General features: G+C 35.9%; 1 long non-coding RNA gene across 1 annotated transcript in view; it reads left to right on the top strand.

Moving 5' to 3' along the window:
* LOC141490673 (uncharacterized) overlaps positions 1-19266 on the top strand; it is an 80454-nt gene extending 61188 nt beyond the window's left edge. Inside the window, exons 2-3 of the long non-coding RNA XR_012469307.1 lie at positions 17823-17921; positions 19072-19266. This is a non-coding gene — a long non-coding RNA (uncharacterized LOC141490673). The remainder of the gene's footprint in view (positions 1-17822; positions 17922-19071) is intronic.
* The last annotated feature ends 7667 nt before the right edge of the window (positions 19267-26933 follow it).

Genomic DNA, 26933 nt, shown 5'->3' with positions numbered 1-26933 from the left:
ATTCACTTTTAAATGTATTACTATTCTCATACCATAGACCTGAATAAGTGTTAACTAGTGAATCCCTTGAAGTGGTAGCATAGTTTCATATTCATACTGCATGTATCTATTGGATTGGAATAAATCACCATATTTTACATAATTATATTTTCAGAAAATATGAATTCAAATGCATGCACATCTTCAGTAGGATTTATTATTTGCACTTACTTGGACCTGGCTTAATTTCTGTCTTTGAATCCCCAGCAAATGGGACCAGGTTTTGAACTTTTAAAACTATTTTCAGATCATATCTTATAATTTCATTGACATGTGGAACTCTGAATGAGAAAATCCTCCCTCTGCAATTCTGACCAGCACCTACACTGCCACTTAGAGATTTAGATTTGCTGCAAATCTTGGAGGACTTTACCCAGAGACAAATAGTCATTATGGGTCAGAGACTTCCCAAGTCTTCCTGAGTCTGAAACCCTGTTTCTATCCACTATCTCACGCTGCCTAGAATACCAAAAGCTTTTAATTAATGTTTGTTGAATGTATTGAATTCTTTTTTCTTCTTTTCACACTCTCTCCCTCCATGTGCTTCTTTCTTGTCCTTTGTGTGATCCTCAACGTCTTTCTTTGGAGAACCAAATATGAAACAATCTCAAATTTGAGAATTTCTCATGGAAATTACTGGTTGTGAGGTGGAGCAGGTGGCCACTTGCTTATGGGAAAACAAAATACAACAAACAACCCACAAACCTCCAAATACCACCCATCTCCTTGTTAGTAGGAAGCTCTGGATAAAATAGAGCGGTTAAAATGTGAAAATATCAATCTATACATAGGAGTTAAGAATGAAGAAGTTATCAGAAATCTAAAGAGTAGAAATCAAAATATTTAGAAAGTAATTTTAACTAGATGGTATCAGCTACAGCAGCTATCATAAAATTACAGAATTTCAGAATCAGAAGGGAGCAAAGTTCTCATTGAGTATATTCCATACTTGAATAATAATAGTCTCTATATCATATCCAAAAATATTGGGAGACATCCAGTGAGGTGAATTCCACTGACTTCTGAAAGCAATTGAAGGATATTGTAATTCTATTTGTCTCTTTGCAACGTTCACCCATTGCTTCTAGATCAACCTGGGACCAGTAGTTTAAATCTAAAATCTCTTTTTCATGAAGTATGTCAAAAATGCTTGAAGATGGCTAGCCTATCCCCTATTCCTTTCTTCTCTTCTGTAAACAATCCCTATTCTATCAACTAACTCAGGTGGCACGAATCATTATAGATGTCCTCCTCTGGATACAGTCCAGCTTCCTAAAAGATTTTCTATCATGAATTGAACACTCCAAAAGGGGCTTAAAGACTACATCAGTTGTCTTAGTGAAAATGTTTGTCTAGCTATATAACCTTAAAACCAGAATCTCAATTATTTTGTTGGTTATTCAAATGAGTGTTCAAATATTTTAGGATATTTATGGATTGTTAATATAATAAAGCTCTAATTTCCAAATGATAAACTATCAACCTGACTAACTGCACACAAACTCAGGAAAAATGGTTCTATCATATTGTTAGAAAGACATCCCAAACCAAGGAAGGACAAAAGCAAAGAAAATAAACAATTCTAGGAATGTTATACATATTATCTTGTTCAATCCTTACAACAAACTTGTGTTGTAAGTTCTATTATTCTGCCCATTTTACAGTTGAAGAAAGTGAGGCAGGGGTTATGACTTGCCTAAGATGATGCAGATAGTAAGTTTCTGAAATCAAATTTGCAGCTAGATGTTTCTGGCTCTAGGTCCAGTGCTTTATTTATAGCTGCCTTGCCACAATCCTCAAAGCATACAGTCAAAATGTACACTAAAGTTATTTTTAGCATAAGTAGAAAGGAAATATCAGCCCTGGGCCTTAAAATCACCAGCACAAAGGATTTAGAACCTTACAAATGGTTAATGCCTCCAAAGCTAGAGCTTGGTTTCTATTTTTAAATGAAGTGAAATTCAACTTTATAAGTATTTATTGAACACATACTAGATGCACAACTCCATACAAGATACTAAAATGTCTTTTATTCTCTGTTAACTCTAAGGGCCTGTCTTGGCCAAGATTGCTTTGTTTGGAAGTTCCAACTGATCCTCTACAAATATGAACTCCATTTTCATCTCGAGTAGACAATAAATGTAACTATTTAACTGCTTCTTTATGGAAAGAAAACCTAAGGGAGACAAACATTGGACTGTGACATTGGCATAAGAAAACATGTGTTTCAAATAGGCATTTGCAGTTAGAATGCTACTTTTGCAGACTGAAAGGTCATTACTTCTGAGTGAGATATCTATATACTTCTGTCTGGCTTTTAAAGATTAAATGGGGTAATGGAAATGTACATACATATGATTTACTCTTCAAGAAAAAGAGTCTGCCATCTACTAAATAAACTCCCCAGCTTAGCAGAGTGCAACTTTTATTCTCAGATGTAGAACATTCAAAATGATTCCCCCCAACCCCTGGAAGATAAATGTCTCCAACAACTCTCTGTGTAATCTTGGTCAAGTCACAATGTATCTCTGGGCCATTTCCTCCCCTCTCTTTTGTAAAATAAAAAGGTTAGGTTCCCCAACCTTCAGATTCTATGCTAATACTATATAACTAATGTAACTATAATAAACCTAAAACATTGAACTCAAGAGTTGTATTTCCCTTTGATAGTCAGCCAGTAGTCAATTCTAAGCAAAGACAGTTATAAGGATGGTATAGTTAGAATAGTAGCTACAAAACATTCCTCCCACTTTCTCTCACTAACATATAGGGTGTCCCTGGCTGTTTTGGAGTCTTTATTCCTTGACTCCCCTGTAGATTGTGAAACTGTCAACTACCTATCAGCCTGGAAAACCCTTTTTTCCCTTTCATTACATTGCTTTCACAGTTCTTCTCGTATCCTTGTGACTATTCTCTTTCCACTTTCTTTTATCATCATTCCTGTCTCTGATTAGATGTGAGTTCCTCTCACCTCAAGCCTCTGTCCTTGGGGTCTCATCTAGCTCTAAATCTCCTTCTTAGAAATCAGATCAATTCTCACGGGTTTACCTCACGACAAAGAAATGATGAACACAATGCAAAATGGATTTTTTTTTTTTGCTCTATTGCTTTTGTGTCACAATGGAGGATATTTTTTATTTAGGTGGATGAGACTTAGAAGGAAAATAGAAAAGGTAATAGTGATGCCAAAAAAGAATAAAAAAAGAAATATGGTATTGAAGTATTTAAGGGGACAGAAAGAAATTCAAAGAAATATACAAGACAAGCAACAACTTTGAATCTAACAAGTTGATTTTATTTTTAAGAAATCTATTCGTAATAAAGATTTATAGTTTCATACACTATTTTCTTGTTTTATATGAAAGTTTTCATAAAATTGATATTTATTAAGTTCAGAACAAAAAATAAAACTATTTTAAAAAATTTCCTTGATTCAAAAATCATCACTTTGCAGCTGATTCCATAAACTAAATAGCTATTCAAGTTCTGCATCATTGCTTACTTTCTGGATATCTTCACCTGATGTTCTGAAGGAATCTCAAATTCAGAGATCTGATAACATGCATCCAAACTCATTCTTTTTCCAAATATTATTTTTTTTCCTGTGGAGAGTATTATCATCATCTGCAGCCTGGGAATCATCCCTGTTCCTCCTGCTGTTCACTCTCTTTGTCCATTTGATCATCATTTGTATACCTATATCTGGCCCCCTCCCTATGTCCACTCCTATAATACTCATCATTTCTGAGCTGGAGTGTTCTAACAGACTTTTTTTTTGCAAGGCAATGGGGTTAATTGGCTTGCCCAAGATCACACAGCTAGGTAATTATTAAGTATCTGAAGCCAGATTTGAACTCAGGTACTCCTGACTCCAGGGTCAGTGCTCCATTCACTGCACCACCCAGCCACCCCTTGTGAAAGATTTCTAATGGATTTTCTTGTTTACAAACTTTCCTTTCCCAATCCAGAAAGAAGAAAAGAAAATGACACAATCCCTTCCATTAATGAATTTTTGTCCTTCATTTCTAAAAATTTTTTTTTATTTATTTGAGGCAATGGGGTTAAGTGACTTGTCCAAGGTCACACAGCTAGGCAATTATTAAGTATCTGAGGCCGGATTTGAACTCATGCCCTCCTGACTCCATTGCCAGTGCTGTATCTTCTGTGCCACCTAGCTGCCCCTCATTGATGAAATTTTAACCTATTGCCAATTGAAATTTAGGGAAACTACTCCAATGTTTATAATATTCCTTCATTTCTCAATAATCTAATAATATATCCATTGTAGAGTCATCCTAATATTATCTTAAAATGTTTTCATTACATTTTCAATTGGCTTAACAAAATATCAGTGCCTAAGATATAATACAGAAGCTGACCTCTATACCCAAGGTCAAGGAGGACATAGCTATGACATATAAATGATGATACCATCAGAAAGCAATTGAAAAATTCAATACCCTCCTTAAGTAATCTTTCAGAAAATCTAGCATTTGTTAATCTCCTTCTATACCCCAGGCACTGTGAAAAGCAGCAAGATATAGAGGGAGGCAAAAGATAGTGGGTGCTCTTAGACAGGTCTCAGTCTAATGTAGGAGACAAGATATAAGCAACCATGTATGGACAAGACAGATACAGAATAAATTGGTGCTAGTCTCAGAAGGAGATATGGAGATGAAAGAGAACTGGGAAAGGCTTTGACATGTCCTGGCTTAGGAAACAGTCATTAAATATGCAAGAACTTCAAGGATCATTAATTTCACTGAAGTGGAGACATGCTGCACCCATAGAGTTCATAATCCATTCAGTACTCTGAAAGCCATTCACTAGTGTTGCCAAAACCAGAGCATTTGTCTCTCCACTGCCAAGTCAGTGATGAGCCTCTCAGGTTTATCCAGGCTGGACCTTGGCCAAAAGACAAGGAATCCATCACTGGGCCTATGCTCAAAACTTTCCCAGTCTGGGAGAGCTTGCCAGATGACCTTGAGTGCTACTGGCAAAAGCTCTAAGAATCAAAGGTCATCTCTACATCATACTATAGGGTTGAAGCAAGACGTTAACTCATATAGGCTAAAACAATGGTCTTCATATTCTATAGCAGAAATTCTTAAACTGAAGCCCATAAATCTAATTATAAAAATTAGTTTAATAATTTTATCAAAAAATCAATCTTTTTTGAAATCCTATATATTTTAGTTAATGAATTTTAATTCTTTATTCTTTATTTTATTTTTACTATTAATTTGTTTTAATTATTTATTGAATGCATTATTCTGATAATGGGCCCCTCAGCCTCAAAAGACTGCCAAAAATCATGAGAAAAAATAGGTTGAGTCTATATTTAAAGTCATGCTTGTGAAATACTCAAGAAACTACTTATTTCTGGGACGCTAAACCATCTCTTGATCTATGAGAAAGAACAAGCTATAAATGTGTTGTCAACCATAGACCATAGATTAGTTGGAATTCTGACCTTGGAACCAGAGGAAGCCATACTGGGAGCCAGAGGAAGTATTTGTAGGGAACTTGGAAGTTGGGAATGTTGAGGTCTCATCTCTGCTGCAGACATTTACTATCTGTTTGACTGTGAGACGGTCAACCTAGCTGGCCTTGTTCCCTCATTTCTCAAGTAGGAATATTAGATTTGATGACTTTTAGAATCCCTCCCAGCTAAAATTTATGAACTTATAGTTTTACACCTTTTTTTGCTAAAATTCATCATTAGTTTCTTCTCTCAAAAGCATACTAGCTTTTAATGAAACTATAAGGTGAGATTGAACTTGGGGGGGACTCTATAACTTCCTCAAAAGAAAAACCAATAGTAGCATAAGGCAGAAGTAACAGCCTAGAGATGGTGAAAAGGTGACTGCCGCCCATCCAGTTCTATGATGATAAAGGTCATCTAAGTGACCAGAATAAGACTTGGGTGGTTCTCTCTTCTTACCACCTTTGACCTGATGCAAAAAGTTTAGCTAAGTCTACCTAAATTGATCCAGAGCTATTCTTCTTTTCTAATGGACAATTATAAGGGACTCCTTTGAACACTTGAGATAGCTCAAAGCCCAAGGAAGATTGCATTTAATAGACCTTGTCTTAGTGCCAACTGTTTGCCTGGCACTGTGCTAAGAGCTGAGAATATAAAGACAAAAACTGAAACTATCATGTCCTTAAGATCATGGGCACCATGATGAATGTATACTGTGTTGGACCCAGTAGGTGCTTAATAAATGCTAGTCCAATCAGCTGACTAATCCAATCATTACCTTAAGACTAAACATTTACCTACTACAATGGACTATGACTTTTTCCAATTCTATATTAATCCTTACCCAGGATTATATTTCCATTGGTAAAGTAAAGTTTGTAACAAGCATGCCTCAAGTCAATGCTTTCTCCAAAGCGATAGAGTCCCTGAGCTGGCCACAAGATTCAAAGAGTGGATGGGATGTGGCCAATTGTTGGGGTTTTTCAAGAAGAAAGAAGGCAAGAGCGACAATGAGTCAGCCTGAATTTTTCCCCTTCCACTTGCCTGCAATCAGATTTTAATAAGAAGGGCTATTTTCTTGGGTCTGAGTAGGATCAGAGATGTAGGCCAGTGCAACAATGAGGAGCTGGAGGCACAGTCAGATAGGAGCAACCAATGGGATCAAGTGGGAAAGACAAAAAGTACAGGGGCAGGAACCAGCTAGGACCACTAGTATTTAGCCTAGGTAGAAATAACTGGAAATGAGTTAAATGTCTCAATTTCTCTCTGAACCTGCAGGAGGGAAAGACTTGGATCTGAAAAGTAAATGAGTATTTTATTTAAGATTTTGAGTTTTGACAGGGCAGCTAGGTGGCATAGTGGATAAAGCACTGGCCCTGGAGTCAGGAGTGCCTGGGTTGAAATCCTGTCTCAGACACTTAATAATTACCTAGCTGTGTGGCCTTGGGCAAGCTACTTAACCCTGTTTGCCTTGCAAAAACCTAAAAAAAAAAGATTTTGAGTTTTGGTATGTCCACAGAGAAAGAAGGTGTTTGGGCTGTCTGTTTTCAAGGGAAGCCTTGGGTACCCAATTCACTGTGGATAGTTAAGTGTATTTAGTATTATTCTTTTATTTCTATATTATTTCTTTTAATTCATTCAATTACATATATGTGTATATACATACATATATAATATGACCTGTATGTATATACATAATTATAGTTAACTGCATGTATACATTTATACATATAGATGAAAAGTATATCTAATTGTTTAATATATATAAACACAGTTACACATGCATATATTAAATAACTGGATATAGTTTATTTTGGATAATTTTATATACATACATGGGTCTATATGTATATTTATATATACATTTATATGTTTATATAAGGGCAGCTAGGTGGATAGAGCAACAGCCCTGGAGTCAGGAGGACCTGAATTCAAATCTAGCCTCAGCCCTGTGATCTTGGGCAAGTCACTTAACCCTGATTGCCTCATATCCTGGGCCATCTCCAGTCATCTTGATTCCTATCTGGACCCAGATGACTCTGGAGGAGAAGGCTGATGTAAGGTTGATGACCTAAAACAGCATTGCCTCACTCAAATCCAATTCCTGTGCTTGTCATGATTTCACCTCTTCTTTGAGAATGAAGGACAAAAACAGCATTTTATATATACATATGTTATATAACTGAATATATTTTGTGTTCATGCACATGACTTCCAATAAGATGCATCAGAGATGAAAGGGAAATGATTTTTTCCTAGTAAGAAAGGGACTGAGGCATAAGAAATTCTGTTGAGTAAATCTACATATTACATCCTGAGATTGATGAGATGAATACTGTCATTCACAAAGGGTACTGAGTTGAGAAAAAGAGGTAGCAAGGTTTTTGGGGGGAGCCAGAAGGAGATTGATATTATTCTTGCCCCAGTCATCCTCTAGAATTGGGCAGAATGCATATCTACCATGGAGAAGTCAAGACATCACTCTGTGGTATCATTGGTCTTCTTTGAAAATGGACAAACAACCACCACAAGCCCATGACTGATAATACAACATTACTAAACATCTCTGAACAATTAGTCCATAGTATGCTTTGGGGTTAAATTTGAGAAGTTGTATATGTTGTTTCCAATTTATACATAATGAATTAGTTGAAAAATAAACATTTTTAAACTGTCTGTTTTCTATGCCTTTTAGGAGGAAAAATCATGTTCTCAGAGAGATTGTCGAATAATACATGGGTTCCCTGAGGCCAAAACACAATCTCAGATTCTTTTAAACCAAATAATCCATTTTTCTATAGCTAATGTTTTCAATAGAATCAAACAAACTTAAATTCTGGATTATTCCTTGTACAGGAATTATAGAAAATGTCTAAATTTTCTCTTATTTTCCTGTTCATATTTGAAATGCAAGCCAATGCCAAAAACTTCCATTATACAGAATGTGGAGCTGAACAGACAACAGCTCTATTCCCTGAAAATGGTATCAAACCTTGATTTTAAAATGTAGCAAATGAACAACAAGGAACAATGAGCCATTTTTTTAAAAATTGTTTTCTCTTCACTCATATCTCTGCTTGAGTAACTCAATCACTCACCTAATTGCTTTGTATTTAAGTATTAATCTATAGCCTGTGGGAAACTGCATGTTCTATTAAGGGGGAAAACAGGCTTCCTCTGTTTTTCCCTTTCCCTGTCTGAATGAGATGAAAATAAACCTAAAGTATTAAATGAAGGTGAGCCATCCATTAAAGCCCCTTGTCATTATGTGTGTGGGGGATGGGGGAGATCCATGAAGGACTTAGGTGACATATTTGTTGATAACTACAAACTGTGATAATTACAGCAGATCCCCTAGGAACAGAAGTATGGCATAAGAATGGGAATGGGTTTTAGTCAATGGGAGATAGATTTAAAGGAAACCAAGTCCTCATCCCGATGGTCAATGAATCCAAAATATCAGAGGCATAGGTCAGGCTTGCATTTTGCAGTCCAAAGGGGAATCAATAGGACTAGCTTTGCAGGGCAAATCTACCTCATTATCTATAGATCAAGGTGATCTCTTTTAGAATAAACTGTCAACAGAGAAAACCTATGAAATATTTCACCACTTAATTGGCCAAAATTAAGCCATTAGCCAACACTAAGTATAACCTGATAAATGGAGTAAAGAGAAAATTAGATTATGTGAGGGGGCAAAATGAATTTCCCCATTAATTAAATTCAGAAACTAGAAACCAGAAAGGTTTTCAATCTATTTTTAGCTTGAAATGATGCCATGTATAGGCTACTAAGAAATAAAAAAAAATCAAAAGAAGGTAAACTAACAAAACAATAAATAATGTCATTAAGAATTTTAAAATATCAATAACAAAGGCAAATAAGTCCGAACAGGAGTGTTTAAGGGGTTTAACTAATTGAACATTGAAAGCTTAGCCATTTAGAACAATCCATGAGAAACTCCTTTCAAAAATATTTTAAAGGAAATCAAATAGGCTCATTGGAGAAATTACAGACTTTTCAATGTCTTTAATAGTTATAGTCCAAGAGGTTCGAACACAATATATAAAAGAACAGCGGTTTTGATGTGTGAATATATACTAGGTACAAATTAGCATGGTCTAAATAGGGTAAGAGGTCAGGGTATAAGTAGAATTATGAGAGACCTGAGTTCAAATCCTACCTATGATAGTTACTAACCATGTTTACTATTACTAACCATGTTTACTGAGTAAGTCTGTGAGCCTTAATTTTCCATGGCACTAAATTTAAAGGACATTTTTGAGGAGTAAAGCATATTGTATAGATAAAGGACTTCTCAAGAATGAAATTGCTATAGAAATTGCAATTATCATCATCATCATCATCATCATCATTCAAACATTGTAATCATTAGTTAAAAGGAGGTTAGCACAAATGTTACTCAACAATGAACCACATCTTTATAATAATACATTGACTGAAAGATGGAGAGACATAAGATATCACTGTGATTAGTATTTGTTGATTATAAAAAAGCATTTGACTTGTTAGAGCAAAATATTGTCCTATAGGCTATTTTTCCAACATAGTAATTCTCATTTATAAATCAATAATAATGGCTACTAATAGCTTGCATTTATATAGAAGTTTAAATTTTGCAAAGCACTTTGCATATCGTATCTCATCTGAACCTAACAACAATCCTGCAAAGTAGGTTCTGTTCTTATCTATATTTAATTATGAGGAAACTGAGGTTAAGGCATTTAAGTGATTTACCCAGGTACTACATATCTGAGCATGGATTTAAACTCAGACCTTCCTAACTCCAAATCTAGTTATCTAACCTCAATTTCTATTTTTGCTCTAATTCCAAATTTAATACTGAGCTTCTTCAAAATCAAACTCATTCAAGATTCTTTTTCTTAAAGTTTTTGTAAGGCAATGGCTTACCCAAGGCCACACAGCTAGGTAATTATTAAGTGTCTGAGTCCGAATTTGAACTCAGATACACCTGACTCCAGGGCCAGTGCTCTATCTACTGCACCACCTAGCCACCCCCATTTAAGAATCTGTCAAAGCATTACATTAGAAATAACCCTATTCAATGATCCTTTGAGCAAAACCCCTAGTTTGTCTTCTCAAAGTTATTTTTTTCAGTGATTCAAAGTCCAAATTGAGTTTAAAAAATGGAGAAGGGAAATCTTTCAGGTAAATTAATAAAGAAAATCCTAGGGTCTGTTTCCATCCTGTTACCTGTCAGTAGACAAATTGATCGGTTTGCCTTTCTTTGTATCCCCAGCATTGAGTACAGTTGGTGAAGCCGATAGAATACTGGTCTTGGAGTCAGGACAGGATTTTGAATCTGGCCTCAGACATTTGATTCTTACTAGTTGTGTGACCTTGGGAAAATCACTTAACCCTGATTGTTTTGCATCCAAGGTCATCTCCAGTAGTCCTGAACCATATCTGGCCACTGGACCCAGATGGCTCTAGAGGAGAAAGTGAGACTGGTAACTTAGCAAAGCTCCCCCTCACTCAAATCCAGTTCACATGCTTGTCATGGCATCATCTCCCTGATGTTGTTGCTGTTATTGTAGTCAGCTTCAAAATGAAGGACAAACATTAGTAAACTCTTAATAAATACTTAGTGACTTGACCTCTCTGGACCTCAGTTTCTTCATATGTAAAATTGAGGAGTTGGATTAAATTGTCTTTAAGAACCTGCCTAGATCTAAAGACATACAGCTCTTACTCTACCTCTAATCAAAGATGTCAGTATTAGGGGCAGGGCAAACGTTCTCTATTAGTCTGAGACATAATCACCAGTTCTATGTGAACAGATATCTAGCAAATAGGTGAAGAAACCATACTCTCACTGGAGAAATCAAGTCTATACAAAATATAGACAAAGTTATAGGGAGGAGGGCATGAATGTGGCACAATAGCTAGAGTATGGGATCCGAAGTCAGAAAGACTCCTCTTCCTAAGTACAAATCTGGTCCCAGATACTTACTGCATGACCTTGGGCAAGTCATTTAACCTTATTGGCTTCATTTCCTCATCTGAAAAATGAATTGACAAAGGAAATGGCAAACCACTTCAATATCTCTGCCAAGAAAACCCCAAATGGGGTCCCACAGTCATATATTAATCTAATCCTAGGGATTATGGAAAGTAGGAAAATGAGAAATGTTAAACCGAAAGTCAGTAAGACTTGTATTCAAATCCAATCTCAGATCCTTACCAGCTTTGTGTCCCTAGACAAGCCACTTAAGCACTGTCTACTTAAGTTTTCTTATCTTTAAAATGATGATACTAAAAGTAACTACCTCCAAGGTTATTAGGAGGATAAGATAATATTTTATGAAAAGCCTTTTCTAAACTTAAAGTAGCTTCAAAATGCTAGTGATGATAGTGATAGAGGTGGTATTTGTGTGGGCTCTGAAGGAAGCTAAGAATTCTAAGAAAGGGTGGCAAAATATGCATTATAAACATGAGAGACTACCTGGGAATGACTTGGGGGCAAGGGAGATAATACTTTACATACAGAATAGCTACCAGGCCAATTTGGTTAAAATGGAGAGTACATGAAGGAAAGAAGGAGGGAGTCATATTGTGAAAGCCCTTGGGTAGCAGTTAAAGAATTTTGAATTTTATCCTGGAGAGGTTAGGAAGTCACTGAAGATTATTGAGTAGGGGAGTATCAGAGATATGTTTTCTTAGTGATATCAGCTTGGAAGCCATGCATGGTACAGCTTGGAAAGGGGAGAGCCTAGAATCAGGAAAAAGTTTCAGAGACTATTGTAATTCTTGAGGCAAGAATTAAGTTCCAGTTTCCCACATCCAGAAAAGAGACCTTGCATGTGGAGAGAAGGAAACTAGGTCTGAGATAGTACGATCTTGAACAAGTCATTTCATCTTGAAATCCTCAGTTTCACCATGTTTAAAATGAAACAGTTGGATTAGAAGATCTCTTCCACCTCTAAATCTCTTACCCTATGACCTTGCACAAAGGATAAAAAAGAAGCATCTTGCTTCAATTTGACCACCCACTGGATTTAACGATGAGTAAATCATAGTTCTATTAAGGGAGCAGTAAATTTCAGGGAACTTTATTTAAGCCATAACTTGTTTGCTATTCCAATTTCAAAATTTGAGTTTCATAATAAAAATTCTCCAACAAAGATAAAGCAGGCTGTAACATAATCATCCTACTTCCTCTGTGGCAGTGGCAGTGGCAGTTGTGTGGAACAACAAAGCCAATATCATGGTCCCTGGGCACTGACCATAAAAACAGGAAAATGGAAAGTACCCAAGTGGCTTAGGGACACAGAGGAGGATATAAACTGGCAAAAAAAAAAAAATAAGCGTTAAGAAACCGAACTGCTCTACTGTTATGCTAATTCCTTCCCCTACCTGTTATAACATGGTCCAGTGGTTGTTTTCATCTCAGATTTTGAGCTCTTAAATCTTCTCTCATCCTTCCTGCAGTCACTTATAAAGCAGCTTCTTTCTATGTGGGCTAACGCTATTATGTTGTTTAAAGAATATAAGAGCTGCAGGATCTCACTGAAAACTCTTCACCACCTCATTGAACTACTTTCAAGAGAACAGACAAAAAACTTGGGAGACTGAGAATATGATTCAAATATTTAGCATCAGTCATTTCAGAGACAGAGCCCTCGTGCAAGTTTCTTCAGAAATAAGAGAGAGGGTTGTTATAAGATAGTTGGGAATCAGGAAGACATGATTCAAACTCTTCTTTAGGAATTTACCAGATCTATGACTCTTCAGGAAGCCATCTTTTTGAACTTCACTTTCCTCATCTGTGAAATAAAGATAATTCTAACACCTAGCTTATACCATGGGCAGCCAGGTGGCTCCAAAGATAGAGTGGCAATCCTAGAGTCAGAAGGGCCTGAGTTCTTTTTTTTTTTTAGGACCTGCGTTCTAATGTGACCCTAGATATTAATTAACTGTGTGACCCTGGGAAAGTCATTTCACCCTGTTTGCCTCAGTTCCTTATTTGTAAAATGAACTGGAGAAGAGAATGACAAACCCCATTCTGTATTTTTTTGCCAAGAGAGCCTCAAATGGGGTCAGGGAGACTTGGATTCAACTTAAATGGCTGAACAAAAGCAAAAGTTTATAGGATTATTATGGTAATAAAATAATATAGGTAGAGTGATATGTAAACCTCAATGAATAACATAGATTCCAGATATTACTACTATTAGATATCCTTATGTGTTACAATATTATGTTATTATTGCTTTTTTAATTGATATTTTATTCTTCCAAAGACATATTATGAAATTTTTTTCAACATTCATGCATATACATATGTATATTTTTAAGTTATAAAATTTCCTTCCTCCTTCACTTCCCACACCCTCCCCTTAGTGGCGAATGGTCAGGTTAATATTGTACATACATATTTTTGATAAACATGTTTACATATCAGTCATTTTCTGTATGAGGAATTAGGATTGAGGGGAAAAGATGCATAAGGAATAAATTTTATAAAGTGTTCATCAGATTCTGAAGGGTTGATTTGTGTGTGGGGGTGTATATATGTGTTTGTTTTGTTTTGTTTTGTCTTTCTTTTCCGGATGAGGATAATATAGTCCATAGCCAGTCTAATACAGTTGCCCTAGCTCTCTGAAGTGCTGAGAGGAGCAGCTTCCATCAAGGCTGATCATCTCACAATGATGTTGTTGATGTGAACATTGTTTCCTTGATTCTCCCTTTGCTCAGCATCAGATCTTGTATTCCATTCCATGCATCTCTAGAATCCAACCATTTATGATTTCTTATAGAACAAAAAGATTCCATAGTATTAAGATGCCATAACTTGTTTAGTCATTCCCCAATGGATGGGAATATTATTGCTTGTATAATGGAGGGAAAGACTAATGATTTAATGGGGCTAGGACTCTCTCAATGAGCAAATTTCTTCTATTCAATGCAGATTACCAGAAAATCTGCAAGGTAGAATCTTGGCGAATAGCCAGAGAGTTAGGGACTTACCCAGGATCACACAGCCAGTAGGTGCCAGATGTTCAAATCCTCAAAGGGTTTAAATCTCTGGTCCTTCTTCCAATGGCATTTATAGCAGCAGGAGCAGCATCAGCAATAGCAGTAGCAACCACAATAGCCATAAGCCAAAGTATTTAATATGCACTTAGACTGGAACAAGAATGCTTTCTTTTCAGAATGACTTATTCTTTTTTTTCCTTTCCCTTTCCCCTTTCCTTTCCCTTTCCCCTTTCCTTTCCCCTTCCCTTTCCCCTTCCCCTTCCCCTTCCCCTTCCCCTTCCCCTTCCCCCCCTTCCCCTTTCCTTTCCTTTCCTTTCCTTTCCTTTCCCCTTCCTTTCCTTTCCTTTCCTTTCCTTTCCTTTCCTTTCCTTTCCTTTCCTTTCCTTTCCTTTCCTTTCCTTTCCTTTCCTTTCCTTTCCTTTCCTTTTTTACAAGGCAGTGGGGTTAAGTGACTTGCCCATGGTCACACAGCTAGGTAATTATTAAGTATCTGAGGCCGGATTTGAACTCAGGGACTCCTGACTCCAAGGCCAGTGCTCTATCCACTGTGCCACCTAGCTGCCCCTCAGAATGACTTTTTGAGGCTCCTTTTGTTACTATCATTCAAAGAACACACAAAGAAATGAAAACTGCTTTCTCTCTTCAGCTTCAGTTGTCATTGAAATCCTGAATTTTTTTTTCTATCAAGCTCCAGTCTGGAAAATCTTGCACAAATAATAAATCAGTGGAGAAGGGACTTTGCTCCATAGGAGGTACTAGTGGGAAAGACCCTGGACACGCAGAACAAGGAATGAGAAGAGGGCTGCATGGGAGGAGGGGGGACAGCTGGCATTGGATCCTATTGCTTCTCTCTAGTAAATGTGTGACCCACTCAGCTCCTTGGAAATGAGAAACCACAGCAACTATTAAGCACTTAGACTCTACAGGACAGGCTGCTAGGCTGAGAATAAAAAGATAAATGCCCTTAGGGAGCTTTCATGACGCTCGGAAAGTATGTGCTTCATGAATCTTTAGAAGATATCAAACTTCCTCTCTTACAACTAGATCCTAATTAGTGCGAGTAATGAATAGTGGTCATGAGTATTTGAATTATCAGTGCTCTGGTCCACTGGAAATATGCATTGCAAAGCTGAAGAAGGTGCCAATGTTGGAGGATTCCTTATTTGTCCTACTCGGAACCTAGCTCAGCACCTTACCGCCATTTCTTGAACTAACCATTTAGTAATTACATGCTAATCATAATTTACAATAGGATGGCATAAATAAAAAATCGAAAATGGCTTTGTTTAGAAGCTATTGACTCAACAATATCAAGACAAGACATCCCTGGAGAAAACTGATCCCTATCACACACCACACCTGGGTAGCCAGAAATCTAAGTCTGCACTAAAGGCTATGCATAAAAATTAATTCTGAGCAAAATTTTCCCATTAAATGGAATTTCAAACTGATAAGAATTGCCTCCATTGGCAAACTGGGGGTAATTCTTGATTTTCTGGATCATTAAACTCAAATAGATATTTTCCCAAATAGACATTTCTCCACATTCCACCAGGGCAGTTAAGAAATCATTTTAGTTTAGGCTATTTTTCCACAACAGGTACTTTGGATAGGGGACTTTTTGTTCATTTGTTTGCTTGCTTTGGTTTTTTAACAAAAAGAGAACTCTAAGAACCACAAAAGGTGAAGGCTAATTAGAAAGCAATTTTTTAAATGGCTTTTTTCCCAATTGATAACCAGTGAGACTTTTTTTTTTTTGAGAGGAGAAAATTGTTGAGATAAATATGATTCAAGCCACATAACCCTCTTTCTGAGATATGGAAAAGACCTTGAAGAAAGATATTTAAGGCAGCTTTTGGCGTCCTCTTAATGACTCCATCTTCCATTAGTTTAACTAGATACTACTTTTCTTAGTCACATCTGAGTTATAATTGATATAGTGTTTGAATGCAGGATACCATCTAAGCTCAGATTATCTAAGTCTTCTTCACCATTGCTTTAATTCACTATCACAATGTGATTAACCTACCCTGGGAATTCATCCCCAAAGATCCTAAAATTCCAAGTTATAGCTGGGACCTCTTTGAGGCATGCTCTGCTGCATTGAATTTCTGTCCCAAATCGCTGATTTAAGCCCTTGATCTAGTATAGCAGGTGCCCCATTCATTGTGTTATCATTTTATACAGTCTGTCCATAAAACCCCCAAGAGAAGAATGCACAGTCTGTCCATGAAAAATAACCCACTGTCTGTGGCTCATGGAAACAGCGACAGAATTTTAAATACCTTAGAAAAGCCAGGTGGAGCTGCAGAAGTTGGTGTTTTGGTGTTTTGATACCCCATCCCTGATCTTCCAGAGAAAGGCAGTATTCAAGTTTGGGGGAAAAACCCCACAAAAATAATCTAATTAAGGATGCTGCCTAAGAAGAGCCCCCAAATGAAGATGGTTTTGTAAGTATTCAACACAAAAGCCTCCCAAATTAAAATAACAAAGTAGTCTGACTGCTGATAAGAAGTAAGGAATGCATTATTAGCCCCAGCAGTAAATGCCAAACATAATATACTACTGCAATAGTCTACAGTTTGACTGTGGCTGCTTTATTTCTTGCTCTTCCAGGGCTCCTGCTGTTTTAACTGTTCATTTCCCATCAATTTTCTCCTCATCAGCAGTTGCCCTGGTCAGGTTGAAAGATCGTTTTTGTTTAATTAAATGCCCCAGATAATAAGGCAAAGTTAAACAAGTGCGGACACGCCTCAAGCATCAGGGTTCCCATTTAAGTAGGAGGGCAGCAGTGGGGAGGTTCCCAATAATCCTTGGACTGGCTCATTTTTTAAGAAGAAGAAGAAGGAGATCCTGCCCCAAATCACTTCTCTGCTCCAAACCTTTAGGATATAATTTACATCAAAGTAATTGGTATTGATTTCCATGAAAGGGAATTCAGTCATTGGTAACTTCTGAGAAATGATGCACACTGACGAATTTCCACAAAATCAAAACAAGGCAACTTAATGTTACTATATGAATGGTGGGGGGGGGGTTCACTCAAAATCAACTTTAAGGGAAGTAGTGTTTAAATGTTAAAAGGTTTGAAGAAATAGAGATGGGGCGGGGGGGGAAGCATCTTCAGTTGAAGTGTCTTCTATCATCCGGGAAACAAGAATGACACTTATCTTTATAGAATTATTAATTTTGTATGTAACTTATACTTACTTAGGATGATATATTTAGATCTAGAAGAGAACCTAGAAATTATTGAATCTAAGCCCTCATTTTACAGATGAGGAAACTGAGGTGCGGAGCATTTAAGTGATTCTGAGTGCCACCCAACAAGCAAATGATTGAAGCAGGATTCAAACCCAGATGTTCCCATGTTCAGGTCTGGCATGTACTACCATCATACACTTCTTTTCTATGGGTATAGGTTTTCCTCCCTATGCTTATTGAAGGAAGGCTTAAGAGTTACCTTAATAATCTTTTTTGAATTTGACTGTACTGAATAGCAAAGGGGGGAGCACAGAAATGAGTGAAATCTTGAAGGTGTATCAGAAATAAATAGCTCTTCCAAAGTCAGTCAGTTAACATTCATCAAATTCCATCTATGTGGCAGGCACTCTACTACATGTGGGTAATACAAAGAAAGATTACTAACTAAAAACATGATGGGGGGGTGGAACAGTGGATAGAGCACTGGCCCTGGAGTCAGGAGGACCTGAGTTCAAATCCAACCTCAGATATTTAATAATGACCTAACTGTGTGGCCTTGGGCAAGCCACTTAACCCCATTGTCTTGCAAAAACTAAACAAACAAAAAAAAATGATGGAAATGGTAGAATAAAATCTCACTTCTTTCCAAACAGGGAAAAAAGATTACTATTGCAATATCACTCCTGAGATCAGAAAAACACTGTGCCATAAGTCATCTTTGGACAAAAACAGGTTATGGCTCCAACACCTTATCTGGGCAAATTATATGTCCTTGAAAGATGAGATCATCATCCAGACAAACATCCCTGGAAAAATCTGATCTCGATCACACACCTCACCTGGGTAGCCTGAAATCTAAGTCTCTACTAAAGAGAGCATCTTAGGAACACCTGAGTAAGAAAATGAACAACTTTCAGGCCTTCTCCTAAGATAACAATCACCAATCGTGTCATTGAATCCTCAGAAAGTGTGACCAATTCTGGGTAGAAGACAATTTTGGACTAGTGGATGACATGAATTACAAATTGGTTTAGTATATATACATTTTAAATCTTTAGCATATATATATATATATATATATATATATTCATTTGAATATAGGCAGCAAAGGAGTCTTATACAAATGTCTAAGAAATGGATTTTAATTCAAGGTTAAAAAAAAAGTAGAAGAAACTTGGTAGAGAAGACAGAAGGATGGAATTGGAGTCCATGAAGTGCTAGGTCTTTAACACATACTGCTTATGGGAATATGAGAAATGGGTTCATAGATTTAGATCCGGGAGGTACCTTAGAGACAGCCAACCATAACCCTCATTTTACAGGTGAAAAAATTGAGGTCCTGGAGTGAAGTGACTGCCCATAACCTGTATAACAGAAAGTGAGTGAAATTTGACCCTGGTGACATTTGAACTCAAGTTTTAGCCAACATTCTCAGAAGATATTGGGCATGCTTGAATAATGAATGAAGATGTAATAAATAAGCAAATAAAATGAACTGTAATCAACCTATCAGCTGTTTCAGGTAAATAGATTTTTCTTTAGTATTTAAAATATAATTTATTTTCTATTGTTTCTAGAATCAAATATAAGCACTTTGGTTCAACATTTAAAGCCTTTTACAATCTGCTCCCTTTCCAGGTTCCTAAAACACTGCTCCTTCCTTGCACTCTGAGAGTCTTCTTCTACACTAATCTCCTTGGCTATTTTGCACATGAATTTCATCTCCCATTTCCACACATTTGCATCAGTTGTCGCCTATGTCCAAAGTGCACTCCCTCCTCACTTTGGAATCCCTGGACTGGACTTGCCACTTTCTTTAACTTTTTTCTTGGTCCTTCCACTTCTCCCCACTCCCCATACTAGTTTGTATTTACTTTGTATATATTCCTTTTATACTGATACATGCCCCTGGTGTCTCCTCTTGTAAACTGCAAGATTCTTAAGGGAATTAAGTTTTTCATTCTATCCCCAACATTAGAGAATAAGTGCTTAATAATGATTAATTGACTTAAGAAAATATGTTCCGAGAAAATTTGCTTTGTTACTAGTTTTTTGTTTTGTTTTGTTTTTTAGGAACCTTTCTTCACTGATAGTTCAAAGGTAGCCTTTAATTTAGACCCTGTCTAAATGATTTCACAAATTCTGAAATCTAAACCAGTACTTATTCATTGTCTTACTTTTTTGAACAATCAATTCTGAATTGGAGTTAAATGTCCATTGGTATCCTTTATGTTGAAGAAGCTTCTAAGAGCTGTTAGTCTTGCTTGTCTTCCATGAGGAACACTACCGCAATCTAGGCTACATAGCAGTCACTGTCACATTGCTGACAGTAATACCTTCCTGGAGTTTTTATCTGCAGCTGCTTGTTGCAAAGCCTGTGATGGGAAAGACTCTGTCATTCCTCTGTCCCTGAAATTTTGCAGTCCCAGTTCTGTTTCTCCTTGAAACAGTGCTTCACAGTGTGAATCCAAGAAAATGTACATACTTCCTCCTTTCTATACCAATATAGGCACTCATATGCACATAGGCACACACAATTACAGGGAAATAAAATAAGCATCATCCTATCATTTAGTTTGACACCAGACTATCATCCACAAATATCTGGCAAAATTATTTACATTTTAGTCTGGTATTTTAGGATCATGAATTTAAGACCTAGAAGGAATGATAAAAGATCTATTCCAAAGATTCTTAAACTTTTTGTATCACTGATGCCTTGGGAATTTAGGGAAAACTTATGGAATCATTTTTTAAAATTGTTTTTAAATAGTTGAAGGAAATACAAAATTTCATTTAGAAATTTGTGAAAATGAAGATGAGTTTTTTTTTTCCTTTATATCCAAATTTATAGACTCCTCCTTTAGGGTATTGTGCACCTGGGATAAAAAGTCCCTGATGTACTCCAAACTTTCATTTTATAGAGGAGAAAACCAAAAGCCCAAAGAAAAGGAATTTACTCAACAGGTATCTTTTCATGCCTGGGAATATCATTTATAGCATTGGAGAGTTGACTAGAGATTCTAAGAGTTTAAGTGAATTGTCTGGATTACACATAGTTAAAATGTGTCAGAGAAAGGACTTTAATTAGATAGGCTACTTCAAGGTTATCACTATCCAAAATAACTTCTACTACAACCACCACATCACCATCATCATCATCATCATCATCATCATCATCATCATCATCATCATCATCATCATCATCGTATCATGACAATTACATTTCAAAATGGCTGGATGTAGAAAAGACAATTGGTGATCCCTGACTCAGAGAGAGTTCCAGTCGGACAAATGGAACTGGAAACCATCTACATAGAAAAAAGGAGTTGAACAACTCATCAGATGACCAAGTGAGCTAGTATAGAGTGAAAAGAAAAGAGGAGTCCTGTGGGATATTAACAGTTACTGTACTTGACACGCACAAAGACTGAGAAGGATATGCCTGGATGCAAAGGAAAGGGGTATTCAAAGATTAGAGTGTCAGGAAAATGTTACTATTGTTTGAGCTTAATTTTCAAATAGGATCAAAGTACCAGGTAGTCAGGTAAATGTAGAAAGGAGAAAACTTCAAAAGGAGAAGATAATGACTACTATCAAAGGTTTCAGAAAGATCTTGATAAAAATGAGGAAATATCATTCGATTTTTATAACTAATAGATCACAGGTTATAACTAATAGATCACAGGTTAGAAGCCAAAGAGTTTAGGAGAGGGTTTAGAAAAGAGTTAGGCATCAATGGTAGATAGTTTCCTCAAGGCATTACTCATTAAGAGAAGGTGAGATAGAGGATGATAATTACCTGTGGATGGTTAGATCAAGAGAGGGATTTTTCCTAATGGCCAAGTACATCAGAGAAAGAAGGGTGAGCTTGAATATAGCCAAGGGGAAAAGAGATAATGCTAACCAAAAGCTAGGGAGAGATTAAAGATAAGAGAGAGAGAAGGAATGGTAATTGGGATAATATGCTAGAAATTTCTGGAAGGGGATGGGAACAAATATATAATTGATTTAAGCAAGAAGGATCAATAAATAAGATGTGATATGAATCATATGTCAACCACTGGAGAATGTCAGAACCAAATTATGGTTGATCCAATCATGTCTCTGACTCTTATCTATGCTTGTGACCTTGGATCTCAGTTTCCTCATTTGTAAAATAGTAACTATAATACTTGCAATACCCATCTCACAGGGCTGTTGTAGTAAAAGCTCTTTTTAAAACTAAGTACATAAATTATTATTGTCCAAATACTTTTTTTCTGTAAATATATTTTAAAAAATCTGATGAATTTTTGGAAGAACAGGAACAACAATAAAGATATGAATGTCAGTTAGGAAATAATAGTGATAAATTGATATGCCTTCAAGCTTGGCCCTAGAGAAGAAAATTAAATGTAGCAGAGGAGGGGTGGAGTGGGAAGACATTAGTGTGAAATGTTATATTCCCTGTAAGATGTGGTTATGTTTAATTCTTTTTATCCTTTGTTCTGAACTTTATGGAGAAGGGGTGGGGGCAGGGGTATATCTTGAAATAAATGGGATGTAAAACCCAATCATCAATAAAACGTTTTAAAAAAATAAAATGATATTGTGGGAACTGTTGTTATTTTTTGTCATTAGAGCAGTATTTTACTATTTCCAATACGAAAAATGAGAGAAATGACAAATGCAAAGAAATACGAGAATGCATATAAGTGATGCATTAATATAATAACATCTATGCTAGTAGTAGACGTTACTGTCACCAAGTTACAGTCATTAATTGTGACTATGTAAAAAGAATAGAAGAAAAACCAAAAATAAGAGTGTAATCAGGAAAAAACTACAGAAATTTCAATCATTGCTATTATTTTCTGTTAATAGAGTCATTTAAAAACATATGATATATCATTTTGCGTATGATAATTCTTTAATTGGCTGATATGAATGTTCGTTTTTGTTGATAGTTTATAAATTGAACATAGTTGATGGTTATTAACTACAGAATGATTTTAAAAATGTTTCTGCAGAATTGTTGATATGCTTGGAACAAATAAGATCTGACTACAAAGAGTTTCAAAGTGTTTTGATTTCATCTCCTTTCATAATGCCTTCACCAATTCAGGATGCAGATTGTTCAGAGTTTAGTAGTCTTTGAGATTTGCTTGACCAGAAATTTCACTCATCCCCTCATGGCTAACCTGATGCCTTTGACTTTGCAAAGCTGATTCTTGGGTGATGGACCCTACAGTCTATCATTGGGGATATACTAGAGCCTTTAAAATATTTTAGATCAGCCTTATCATAGACAGAATTGTTTTGAAATGATTATCTGAACCTCTGGACCTAAAATAGCTATCACTGCCACTAATATTGCCATCTAGTTTTCTTCCTATCTTAAAAAAAATCGGCTCTGAACTAATGCCCCTTGACAGGACAGATTACTCCCGACATGTTAGAGCCCAGTAGTTTCCACTTACCCAGATCTGACCAATGGAAACAGGGTTGAAGTGACTTGTCATTTTGACATCATGCTCCTAATGCTTTCCTACACATAGCAACCAATATGAAGTCCTAGCAACAGCAGCTGGCACACAAGGACAACATAGTTTAAAATAAACACTCTTCTCTGTTGGCATTTGCAAGATTTTTTAACTTCCTTCTTTATCACTCCACTATTTGAAATATAAATGTGAGTTCATCTGATGGAAATCCAAAACAAATAAAAATTTGTGATAGTGGGGAGGGTATCTAGAAGAAAAAGTAATCTGAAAAGAAAATGTGAAATGCCAACAGATATTTATAGTTCTTTCTTTACTACCGCTTGAAATTGCACTATAGGATAAATTGGAAAGATGTTCTTAAGTGTTCCTAAAATTTTGAATGTGAAGACCTCCCCATGAAAAGTCGTTTCCAGTCAAAAATCTTATTCTCCAACTAGAGTCTTGAGCCTGACCACTGTCTGTAAATACTGAATCCCAAATAGGCATACACTCTACCCTATGTTACCAGAACCGTAAGTAGGAATGTTTACATGCAGTATCACAAAAAGTTCCCAAGGAAGATTTCACAAAGCACGTCCAGAGACCTCTAGTATGAGACAATTGCTAAGAGAAAGATCAGATCTTACCCCAACCTATCATTAGACAGTTTTCCATTTTGAAATGTGGTGGGTCAATGATGAAATGACTGAGTAAACAAAGCTTACAGTTTCTGAACATATTAGTTTATTAAATAATGCATACCAATTGGTCAACAAATCAGAATCAGGCCCCTTTCTTAATTTTTGCATTGGACCCCAAAGTGCAAGAAAGCCAGATTTTTTATACCTGAAAAACAAATAATACCAATTAATTATACAGGATAAAACAATCAGGTAGTGTGTTTCTATAAGGAGGAAAGAGTAATATCTTTTGAAGTTGGGAGGGCTAGAACCAACAGGTGTAAATTCCCTGAATTCCAAAAAAGAGGTGTCCCATGCCTCTCAATGTATTCAATCAAAGGAACGTGGAAACAATAAGTCATTGACTAGGACTGCGATAGTCTTCCGATAAGGCATATGGGATACTTGAGCTGTATAATTGTGAGAAAATTCTTTGCATTTGACTGGGTTTCTGTTCAGATCCTTTAGCTATAAGTTTCTCAATTGCAGATAGAGGTGGTCTGACTAGACAGTCATGCAAGGTTAAATTCAAGTAATATAATAAGGTTTTCTTACATATCTCAAGATGAAACTGGACTAGACCCATAACTGACTAGAAAGGGAGCTAAAGTTAACTCCAGAATTGACTCAGAAGACTAAATTAGTGAGTTCTCCTTAATCCCCCTCATCATGTGCTATTCTAATCCCATGAATTCCCTCATATCTAAATGCTTCACTATATTATTTTTAGTTTTCTGAAGGATTCAAAGTGTTATTAGCCCTCTCTAACTTTGGGACAATTTAAGTTTGATATCCTTTAAAACCAGTGTTCTGATTTAGTCTCAATCCCAATTAAGAATCTATTCTTCTAGCTGAAGGAGTAGAACTTGGGATCCATTTCAGGCTTATCTGGGAGTAGCCCTAGAAGACAGGTCCCCTTCAATTTGTTCAGCAGCAGTATGGAACAAAAATGATCCAACTCAACAATACTGTCATTGAGTGAATTTGGTTCCTTTCATATAATATTAGTTTCAAATTGTAAAGTAATACTCAAAAAACACTTATACAAGAGTTGGGGTTATCTCAAGAAATTGAAATATTTCCTTCAATTTAATAAGGGTGTGAAGATCCATCATTCATGAAAACTTTCTTGAGTCTCTTTTTCTTCAAGTCTGTTCACTCCCTTTAAGTCTTTAGATTTCTATTTTTCTTCCAGGTGATTGTGGTCCTCTAAGTAATACAGTTGGACAGAAGTTGTCACTGGTCTATAATCAGTTCTGCCTTACATAAATATAAAGGCAATTAAGAAATTACTAAAATCAGAAAATATTAGAGCCACCTCCCAATAGAATGAGAACAAAACAGAAACAAAGCAGAAACATAATAATCCTAAATCTAAAGGGTGTGACTGCTCATTTCCATCAATTAAGCTTACTCTTTTGAATTCATTGCTTGACAAAGATGGTGCTTGTATACATCAATGGATGCAAGACATTATTGATGTGGGTATTTTTTGGAAACAGTCCAGATCAGACTGGAAGCATTTATTTTAGCAATGAAATCTTCATATGTGGGAAATGGGAACCTAATAAATAAAAAGAATATAAAGCAATTTAGGTTGTTGTGTATGGATGTGATGGAGTTCTACTGTTCTGTACAAAATGAGGAAATATGTAATTTCAAATAGATATGGGAAAAAACTGGTATAAATTGGTCCAGAGTAATATGAGCAGAATAAAAAACTAATTTATATCATAAAAAATAAATTTGAAGACATAGATTGGTTAGCAATGAAATAAGCAGAATTAGGAAAACAATCTTTATAATCACAATGACATTGAAAAATCAAGCAACTTTGAAAACTGTAAAAATTATAATCAACAAAAATAAAACTGTAATCAATGGCAATCCATGATTCTGGAAAGACAATTAAAACATACTATCTACCTCCTGACAAAGATGTGATATTTTAGGGTATAGGAAAGGAAAATATTTTTGAGAATAGCCACTGGAAGAATGTTTTGTTTGACTATGTATGTTTATTATAAATAATTTGTATTTCTTTTTTTAAATGAGGATAGAAGGTAGAAAGCAGAGAAAACTGATTTATGCTAATGCAAAAAAACCATAGAGACTGGTTCTTTAGATGTACTTTTAGATGAGATCATTTCATTGTTAATTTTGACTGATTGTTTTACTTTGTTAAAAGAGCTTGCTCATATAGTGGGAGAAATCTCTAAAGCTTTATGACATCAAAACAAAAGAAAAATAAAATTGTCTTAAAAAGAATTTTAAGGGAATTGTTTAATCTCATTGTTATTTCCCTTTATCAATCAACAATCATTTTTAAATGCCTATAATATGCCAGGCGCTGGGGATAAAAAGACAAAAATAAAAACAATCCTGCCTTCAAGTAGCTTACATTGAATAGAAGAAAATAATAAAACTCTAAAAATCAATGACAGATATCTGATAACCAGGACCAGTACTGAAGCAAACAGAGATAAATACTAAAGAAACTCAACCCCCCCAAGATAAACCTTATTTGAAGATAATAATGATAACTGATATTCTAGACAATCCTATAATGCATATATATGTATGTTTGTAGTTTGCAAAGTGTTTTACATATGTTACCTCATTTGATTCTCCCAACAACCTACAGTGAAGATGACAGTATTCCTATTATTTACATTTTACAGATGAGGAAACTGAGCCTCAGAGACCTTCTTGGGTCAATAGCTAATGTCTAATGCAGGAATTGAACTCAGGACTTCTTGACTCCAAGCATGGTATTTTATCTAGTGCTCTAGCTAGTTACTAAAAAGCTGATCCTATAATATTTGTATGTTTAAAAATTCTTCCTCTTTAAGAAATCACCTGCTGAGTAATTTTTTGAAGGAGTTTGGAGCAATTCATTTATTAAACCTGTAAAACCATCACTTCATATCTCTGCACCTCACTGTCTTCACCTCTTCAAGTGGAATAATGATCCTTTACTTCCTAAAATTATGAGCCAAAAACTAGTGTTATGCTTGGGAAAAAAAAAAACCTTTAGAG

Source organism: Macrotis lagotis, chromosome 6 (assembly GCF_037893015.1).
Source record: "Macrotis lagotis isolate mMagLag1 chromosome 6, bilby.v1.9.chrom.fasta, whole genome shotgun sequence".
Lineage (NCBI taxonomy): Eukaryota > Metazoa > Chordata > Mammalia > Peramelemorphia > Peramelidae > Macrotis > Macrotis lagotis.
The sequence above is the reverse complement of the archived record's forward strand: the minus strand, read 5'-3'. Positions and strand labels throughout refer to the sequence as shown.